Source organism: Oxyura jamaicensis, chromosome 1 (assembly GCF_011077185.1).
Source record: "Oxyura jamaicensis isolate SHBP4307 breed ruddy duck chromosome 1, BPBGC_Ojam_1.0, whole genome shotgun sequence".
In the NCBI taxonomy this organism is placed as follows: domain Eukaryota; kingdom Metazoa; phylum Chordata; class Aves; order Anseriformes; family Anatidae; genus Oxyura; species Oxyura jamaicensis.
The window spans coordinates 135,228,340-135,238,044 of NC_048893.1; positions in this window are offsets into that span (position 1 = coordinate 135,228,340).

Genomic DNA, 9,705 nt, shown 5'->3' on the forward strand with positions numbered 1-9,705 from the left:
TTTTTTTTTTCTTTTTCTTTTTTTCCTTTTTCTTTCCCTTTTTTCCTATTTTTTTACTTTTTTTCTTTTGCTTTTTTCTCTTTCTTTTTTCCCTTCTTTTTTTCTTTCTTTTTTATTTTTTCTTTCATTTTTTTCTTTTTATTTCTTTTTTTTGTTTCTTTTTTTTCTATTTTCTTTTTTTTTCTTTTTGTCACTTTTTTCTTTTTTCTTTTTTTTTATTTTATTTCTTTCCTTTTTATCCTATTTTTTATTTTTTTTTCTTACTTTCTTGTTTTTTTTTTTCCCTTCTTTTTTTTTCTTTCCTTTTTTCTTTTCCTTTTCCCCTTTTCCTCTTTTTTTTGTTTTTATTTGTTTTCCTTTTTCTTTTTTTCTTTTATTTTTACTTTTTTTTTCCTCTTTTTTTTCTTCCCCCCCCCCTTTCTTTTTTTCCTTATTTTTTTTTCTTTTCTTTTTTCTTTTTTTTTTTCTGTTTAGTTTTAGTAAAAAACATAAGAAGTTATCACGGATCTGGGGTAGGAAGTTTGAAGCCTTGGCTGAGCTGCCGTCGGCAGCGCCAGCAGAGAGACTGGCGAGCTGAGGCCCGGGGGTGGGGGGTGGCGGGGGGGCAGGATCAGCAGTGCAGCCGAGGGCGGAGGTCGGCTCGCCTCTCCTCCCTCTCCTGTGGGCGGTGCAGGACATCCCCCCTGGGTGTCCTGGGGTGTTACTTCCGCAAGCGGCTCAGATCTCTGCTTTGACCTGGTCCCGCCAACTTCCGTCTTTTCTGCGCTCGATGGTGGGTCCGGCGGGACTTCGGCACGATTTAGAGGGGCATCCCCAGAGTTCTCACTCGCAATGCGTGTTAAAAGTCAGTAACAGTTCTGCAAGGGCTGCCGCTCCTAGTGTTGACATCTGGACCGTGGCGCAGGCAACCTCCTTCTCCGCCTCCATAGGCTTTAATGTCTCTAATACCGTTCGTCACAACTCACAGACAGTTTACACCTCCTTTTCATCTTTTGAATCCCCCATTGTAGTCCTTTCCCACATGGTATTCCTGAACTCCCGCCATTCAGTAACAGAGAACAGCAAGGCAGTCTCTCTAAAATGTCCCCATCGTTGTCCCAACTTGATCAATTTGATCAGTTTCTTTTCCGTTGTCTCGATACCTCTCTTAGAGAGTATTCCAGAGAGCAACGATGCAGCAGCCTCCACTTCCATGGCTGTGCTTCCTCTGAGAGGTAGGGAGCGACCCTGACCTGTGTCTGCCAAGCAGCACCCTCTCAGCCATTTATTTTCCCAATCCCCTCCTCAAGCTGCTTCCCGCAGTCTCGGAGAACTCAGTCGAGCTGGACTATCTGGCGAGTAACCATCCTCTCCTACCAGATGTCGGAAATGGAGACAGTCCCGAGTAACAATGCAACCTCAATGCGAGTATAATCATCCTCTTTTATTGCATGTTCTCACAGAGTATATATAGGCAACTAACTACAGCACGCACCGATAACAACTTATAACTTCGCCGATAACAACTTATAGCTTCTCCGTGCACTTGTCTCTAGCTTGTTTCCTCATTATCTCTAATTCAGGGACATGGGAAACAGCACAAAGCCACCTGCAAATTCCTTTCCCACAGCCACCAACATGAGGTACTCACTTACAAATGAGAGGAAAAGTAGAGTTGTACTCATCCTTTCTCCTTCTCCTGGTGACAGTGTTCCTCTCTCTCCCTTTCAAGTAAAGCACAAGCAGGGAGCAGCTGTGTGCACAGGACCCAGGAAAGGGCCAATATTGGGGTTGGCGGTCCTATTCTTAAGAGCAAGGAGGATCTTCCCTGGGAAGAAATTTGAGAAAAGATCTACAATACTTCCATGGTCAGACTGGCTGGGATAAAAAAAAGCAGAGAGAAGAGACTTTGGGCCCCCATCTACAAACATCTGCACTAATACTGATCTCCATCCAAGATCTAATAAACGTGTGACAATTGCATGAGGACATTTTTTTTTTTTGGTATCAATCTCACAAATACTTTTGGTAGGACTGCCCACCATAATTATAAAGCTCATCAGTCTCATCTTAGATACCACATCATCTATCAGCATGAAAACTCACCAGCTTTCTGTCAGGATATACCCGTCTTCTGTATTATACCTGGGTAAATGAGAAGAGCAATATATTCTGCTAAATAATAGAATCACAGAATGATTTGGGCTGGAAGGGACACTTAAAGGCCATCCAGTTCCAACTCCCTGCCATGGGCAAGGACACCTCCCACCAAACCATGCTGTCCTAAGTCCCATCCAGCCTGGCCTTGAACACCTCCAAGGATGGGGCATCCACAACTTCTCTGGGCAGCCTGTTCTAGTGCCTTACCATCCTCAGAGTAAAGTTAACTGTATATTTGATTGACTAATTGTGCTGGGTCTGGCTGGGATGTTAACTTTCCCCGCAGCAGCCCATACAGTGCTGCGCTCTGCACTTGTAGCTAGAACAGCAGTGGTATCACACCGGTGTTGTGTCTGCTGCTGAGAAGTGCTGGCACAGCATCAGGACTCTCTCTGACCCTCCTAGGGGGTGGGCAAAAAGTGAGAAAGAAACATCAGCAGGGCAGCTGACCTAAACCAACCAAAGGGATATTCCATACCATATGATGTCACACTCAGCAATAAAAGGTGGAAAAAGGAAGAAGAGGGGAGGGGTGGGCTCTCGTTGCGAAAACGTCTGTCCTCCTCCCGAACACCGGCTACGTGCGTTGAGGCCCTGCTTCAAGGACGTGGTCAAGCATCGCTCATTTGTGGGAAGTAGAGTAATTTCTTTCCTCTGCACTTCCACATAGTCTTTACTTGTTTTGTTTAGTTATTCCCTTTCCCCCTCCCTCTTCCCCTTTCCCTTTTTTCCCTTTAGTTGAATTGTTTAATTAATAATAATATTTCCTTAATAATACATATATATTATATATATATATATTTTCCCTCTTTAATTAAATCATCCTTATCTCAACCCGTGAGTTGTTCTTTCCTTTACTTCTTCCCCTCCTCATCTGAGGAGGGGGAGTGAGAGAGCAGTTGTGGTGTTCAGCTGCCTAGCACGGTAAAACCACCACACTAATTCCACTCCACTTATCTGGACACTAAAACAGAACTGTTAAATAGAAAGCCTAAACATCACTGCTTCCTTGGTTATCTGTTACAGATTTTCATGTTAAATAAGAATTTAATCTACTGGTTACAGTTGAATTTATGCAGAAAAGAAACATCACTGTCCCTCAGAATCAGTTTACTGCACAAATTTTGTTTATGAATGTTACCAAAGAAATAATTGCCATTCTACCAGGGCTTTTTTTACTGTCATATTATTAAGAAAGTAGATGTATAAAAATGTACATTTAAATATATATGTGACAGTAGTCTGTCTTTAAAGAAAAAAATAAATCACAAAACCCAGGGCCATTAGTTTATATGATATACTCCATAATAAAGTTATAAAATGAATCTATATTATAAGTAGATTCCAGTCAGAGATGGACTGAGCAGAATTATGATTACGTTTTTTTTTTGTCTCAGAAGGGATCCTTTTATCTTATTTGCAGAACAGATTGGCATTTATTTACATTGCAATAGCAAATCACTGTGAGCTCCTTTTTAATATATTTATTATAGCTCTCAATTTTTTTTTCATTACTGTTTTTCTAAACAGCAATTTCCAGTTTTTTATCTCTGCTAATTATTTTTTATCCATAAATATATTATTTTACATTTATCTATTTTAAGTCTCATTTATTTTTATCTGCCTCTGCTGTCTTGCCAACAGATCTGTAGACTGCTATATGCTCTTTTGGACATACTTCAGCAGTTCACAGCCATTAACATTAGACCAACTCCTTATACCTTTTGCCTTTTTTATTTTATCTTCACCTGTTCGTTCCTGTTATATGACTTGTTTGGATTATAATTCCTCATAATATTCATTTGGTGATTGCTAACTATATGACTTTGTCCCCTGCTTCACTGCCAAGACTGACAAATGTCCAACATTTTAATGCATCTGAATGTCACCAATATCAGCCTTGAAATGGACATGGTATGCCAATCTGGGTCCAGATCTTAAGCTCCTCAAAGTGTAATGCTGTTCAGGATTGTTGCTTGGTTGCAGTTCCCACTTCTCAAGGCAGATGAATGTATGACTCAAAAAAACCCCACACGAACAACCAGCACCACCACCAAAAAAAAATAAAAAATAAAAAAAAATCCCTTCCTTAATGGCTTTTTGAATTGCAAAGGGAAAAGAGCTTTTCTCTTTACTATTTTTCACTTTCTTTTGTCTTGTTATTTTGAGATCTCAGGCAGGAAACTGTTGGGCAAACTGTTTTTGACCCATCCCCCAAAATGGTCATTTATAGTCATTTAAATCTTGTTCCACACTGATTTTCAAGATACAGTCTAGACAGGAGAAAAGTATGCATGCCTCACAATACAGGCTGTATACAAACTGGAAGAAGCTGGAAGAAGATTGTACCCTTCATGAAGCACATGACATATTGCCAGTTCAGAATTGTCTCAGTTCCACAGTTGTTCTTCCATTCATTAACACATGCAAATCAGATCTGTCAAATCACTAAATTGCCATTATGGAAATGTTATAGATATTAAATTGATGATTCGTTCCCAGATTTCTGCTTTACAGTTTCCTCATCTTTCCTGGAGATACATATGACAATCAGGTTTGTGGGTTCAGCTATTATCAGTTTGGATAAATTACAGAGGAAAAAGGGACATAAAAGTGTAGATGTTCAAAACAGCTTTTATTCTGTTTATTCTCTCAGTTCTCAGTGTTTCTCCACTGGACCTTTACCTCCTCCTGTGTCTCCTCTTTGCCCCTATTCAGGCAGCTCTGCTCCTATTTGAGTGGCTGCTCCAGCCCTTAACCTCCCTTGGTGTTTCTCTTGTGTCCTTTCATGTCCCCTTTTCTATGGCATCTCTCTCCTGCTCTGTTCTGCTCTGCTGTCCCTCCTAACATCTTTCTCCGCTTCTCCTTCTGTCTAGTGCTAACTGCCCTTTCATAAAAATGTTTTCACAGAGGTACAATAAACTCACTCCATTGGTTCATTTTGGGTTGCAGTGGGTTGCTGTGTGTCCAGCACAGGGCAGTCACTGTCCTCCTTCTCTAACACAAGTCACCCCTCCCGCCTGCCCTGTGCTGGGACACCCCTGGACCCTTGTCTTCCCCAGGCAAGAGGTAAGGACAGTGCTGACCCATCAGGAGAAGTGGCAGGACCCCGACTGTTCCTCAATTCAGCAAGGACCTGGCAAAAAAAGTTTATTTGGTCACTGCTCATATAGTTCACAAGATGGAAAAGAAAGATTTGGCAACAGAAGCAAACAAGAAAAAATGTGTAGTGACCTGGAGTTGAAACACACTTGCTTTCTGCATATGCACAAAAAGTGTAAAAAAGTGTAAAAAACTTCCGAAGCTATTTAACCTCAGACTCAAATGATAATAGATCTGTTGAACTAGCTAAAGCATGATATTTTAAATACATATTTGGCATTAATCCACTACATAGTAATGGTGTGCTCAGAATGTATAATTTCATACCTGAAGTCAGTATTCTTTTGTTCCAGATACATTATTATGAATTTACCTAGATTTATTTTTTTTTTCCTCCAGTACCTGGTCTCCAGGTTTTCCAGCAACTTCTTATAATCAGACCTTGACTTTACTACCCTGTATACATTAGTGCCATCAGTAAATTCTGTAACCCAAGCACACACCTCTGTGGAAAGCTCATAGACCAAGTTACTCCTGCATTTGGGGGAAAATAATATGCTATTTCTTTCCCTGCAGAAAAATCATTGTAGGCTTCATTCACTCACTTAAATAAGAACTTTCATCCCTTTCTGATGGGAGTTTAATCTTTGTTTAAGGGTAGAGGAAGGTCTGTTCTGTGTCTGATTTTGCAAGGAGGGATCTCTGTTCTTCACAGGTCTTTGTGACCAGCTTCTATTGCCTATCCTCACCTCAGTCCCAGTTGCAAAAGACACTCCCCTTGTAAAAGCCTACAAAACTTTGGACATTTGCATTTAACTTGCTTCAGTATGTCAAATTGTGGAGGATATTGCACTCACTGTCATTGGATCCTTCACAGCATGCCTGCTAACTAACTAAATTTGCAGTCACTTTCAGCTTGACTGGTGATGTGGTAATACGCTTGCCAAGTCCACCTTGAGTTATACTCAAGAATTGCATTTCAGTTAAGGAACACTAGCAATTGTGATATAACTGCCTTTCAGCTATAGTTTGCTGTTTGAGTGCTCCCAAGCTACAGGTACATTAACACACCTACACCAGTTAGATACTTACGAAAAGAAAACAGGCATGCAGGCACATCAATGAGCACCTGAAACTTACTTTATTCCAAGGAAGTATGGACTGTAGTGATGGACAGGTCTTCTACTAGTAGTGATTTATTTATTTACTTATTTTCCCTGCCTAAGAGTGACATACCTATTTAGGGAATTTATCCTCAGCACTTAACAAAACTGAACATTGAAGTATTGATTTAATATTGAACTTTTTTTTCAAACATGAAGCTTAATAAATACTATTGACTCTTTAGATTCAGATAAAATGTTCCTTTGAAACATCTTGTGAAGGTAAATTGACTTTTTTTCTTTCTTTTTTTTTTTTTTTTTTTTTTTTGTGGATGGGGTGACTATGAGGACAGGGATTAGAGGCCATGCACTACCATAACTCTGCTGGGAGAAGTCAATAAAACTGGAGGAGGAGAACTATTGATCTAGAAAACCTGTGTTCATGTGAATTATTTTTAGCTAACCCAGAGGTAAAAATCGTACTTGGTTTCCTAGAGTTCTTGCTACATTTCTTTCTGCTGTCCATGTCTCATTTACCAGCACTATCTCTGTAAAAAAGGCTACTCAGGCTAGGCCATACACTAACTTGGCAGATGGAGCTCCGCAGCTGTCTCAGCATCTCTCCATCAGACCTTGGGCATTTTTTTGTGCATCAATTTTCTATCCAGCATGTAAAAAACCCATGCTTCCTTTCCACACTTTTCTGTTTTGCCTTTTTGGACTCAGACTGCAAGTGGGAACTAGGAGTATCCAGTTCTATACAGTCCTTAGAGAGAGAGAATAAATTTTGTGCTACAAATCTGATATAATTCAGTGTTCAGGAACTCCTGTAATACAAATAGTTATATTGAAAAAGTCATTTAAAATAAATCTTCACACTGACAAATCAAGCCTCCAAACTTAGAATATGTAAAAACTGAGCTGAAGATTTCAAGGGAATCTCTCTTTTGCATCAGATACAAGAACTGCTCAGAGAGGAAAGAATGAAGTGGTAGAGGATTAATCATCAGGTGTCTGGACAGGGCACATAACAATTGTTCAGTGTCTCTTCCAGTGTAAGAAATAAGTGACACACGGTAGATGTAAAATGCACACACACACAAGTGTTTCATCATGCTTTCTAAGCTGTAAAAGTTATTGGCAAAGAATGTTAAAAGTTTATGTGAATTCCAAAAAAGAGTTGGAAAAAATCATAGAAGAGAAAACAGTGGAGTGGTTCTGTCACTGTTCCCTAGGTATCCACTATTGGCTACTGTGGGATTTCTGAGGTGAATCTCCTGCCCAACCACACTTCTTGTGCTTTGGTTTGCATTGTGGATTTGTGTCAGAAAGCGTGAAGAAGATTCCTGCTACACTGGACTGAACACGAAAGCATGCTCTGTGACCATGCATAATGCACCACCATAATTACACCGAGTCACTCAGTCCATGACCTACAGCTAGTCTGAAGTGTAAAAAGAACATTGACAAAGAACCAGTCTTCCTAACCATACATGCTACCACACCCAAGAAAAAAAAGTACATATATTTTTAGTTTCAAGATAGACTGTCACACCGAGGTGGATACTGCACCTAGACAGTTAAAAGTTGAGTAAAAATGAAACCTTAAAATGGCAAGTGTCCAGCTCCTTAACTCTACTGGCCACAGCTGGTGTTGCCTCCAGTAATGCAAGGTCTAAACAATCCTCTGTGTAAAGATAGATGCTACTTTTTAATTGATGTTTTTGTGGGCTTGAGATCATCTAAAATGTGTCAGAATTTTTCTTTCTTCATTAGTAAGAAGCTGACTTGATAAACAAGACAGGTACAACATTATATATACCTGTGTTTTAATTTTTAATTTCAATTACATATTTACTTATGAATCTTATCATGTCCTTTTCTCTCGCACCTTTCTGCCAGCATAGCATTTACCCAAGCCCATAGGGCTCAGCTGGAGTCCTGCACGAGTCAAAGGAATTGCATGATATCAGAGGACGGTCCCATTTTCCTGAAAACCATCCCACCCTGACAAACACATACAGTTTTATTCAGTTTACAGTGAGACATGAAGGAGAAGAAAATGAAGGGCCTTTCCCTGTACCTTGGAAGTAGCAGTGCTGTAGGGATAAGTGAGCCTCTGCTGAGCATCATATTTAGCCCTGAGGAAGGCTGACTGAGTTCTTTGCTGGCAGAAGCAAACACAGTTTACTCAATGACATTAGGTTTTAGGGTGGGAATGGTGAATATAAGCCTAATCTTTCATATCAGGATAAATATCACATGAAATTTCCTTTATAATTTTTAAGTATAATTGAATGCTGGTATGTACCTGAGGAAGAGCTGGCAAAGTTTGACTGAAATAAATATATTGCTGTCCAGAATGTGAGAGGAGTTGATGTATTTCCTTTAAACCACAGTAAAGTAGGTAGAGTAATAATAATAAGCATTGCAGAGGACTCCCTACTGGCTTAACTTATTAACAGATAATTTATTTGCAATCAGTGGAGAAGTCCAAAATAGAGTAAATGATTATTCATTTTCAACTTGTATGCACACATCTGATGGATTTATTTTTTTTTTTCCCTGTGAGTCTTTCATATCTCAGGTAAGAATTTATTTTCTGTCTCAAAAGAGGGGAAAAAGTCTTGTTAAGCGTTTGGAAAAAAAAAAAATCACCTATAAAATCACCTATAGATGGCAGCAGTGAGCAGGAACTATAGCTTAGTTGCGTGACAGAATTGTGACAGTGAGGGAAGGCCAGGAAAGTAGTGTGCTGCGGAGATGTTATTAATTGGGCTTTCTTTTATGTCCTTTAAATGAAACTAGAGGAACACAGAAATAATACAACTCACTTGTCATCACTGCAAATCTCAGCTGTACTTCTTCAGGTATCAGAGCAGGTCAGACAAAGGCATTTGTCAGGTGGCTTATAGGAACAGATGTGTCATGCCAGCTTCTCTTTGCTTCCTGGTAACATACAGACAGTAATGTCCCAAAGCAATTCTTTGCAGAAATCACAGAGGAAATAACATCTGGAGAGCACATCTTTCCATCAGTTCTGGAAATATTTAACACATGCTAGCAAGACCTCCACAAATTCAAGCCCAGGCTATTTAAGCGTAAGACTTCCAGGGCAGCCTTCTGGTACCACCATCACTCACATCTGGATTCATCCCAGACAGTCCATTCTCCCAGTCCTGACTGCTGGTATGAAACTTCCTGTATGGCATGGCATTAAAAATTGTACTCCACAGAGATAATAATAGAGATGCGGGACGACATGGGATTTCCACTAGGATTATTTCATAATTCTAGTATTTTTCTGGTAAAGAAGGCATTATCAGGTCATGTTGCAAGGGGACAAAATAGGCAAAATAAC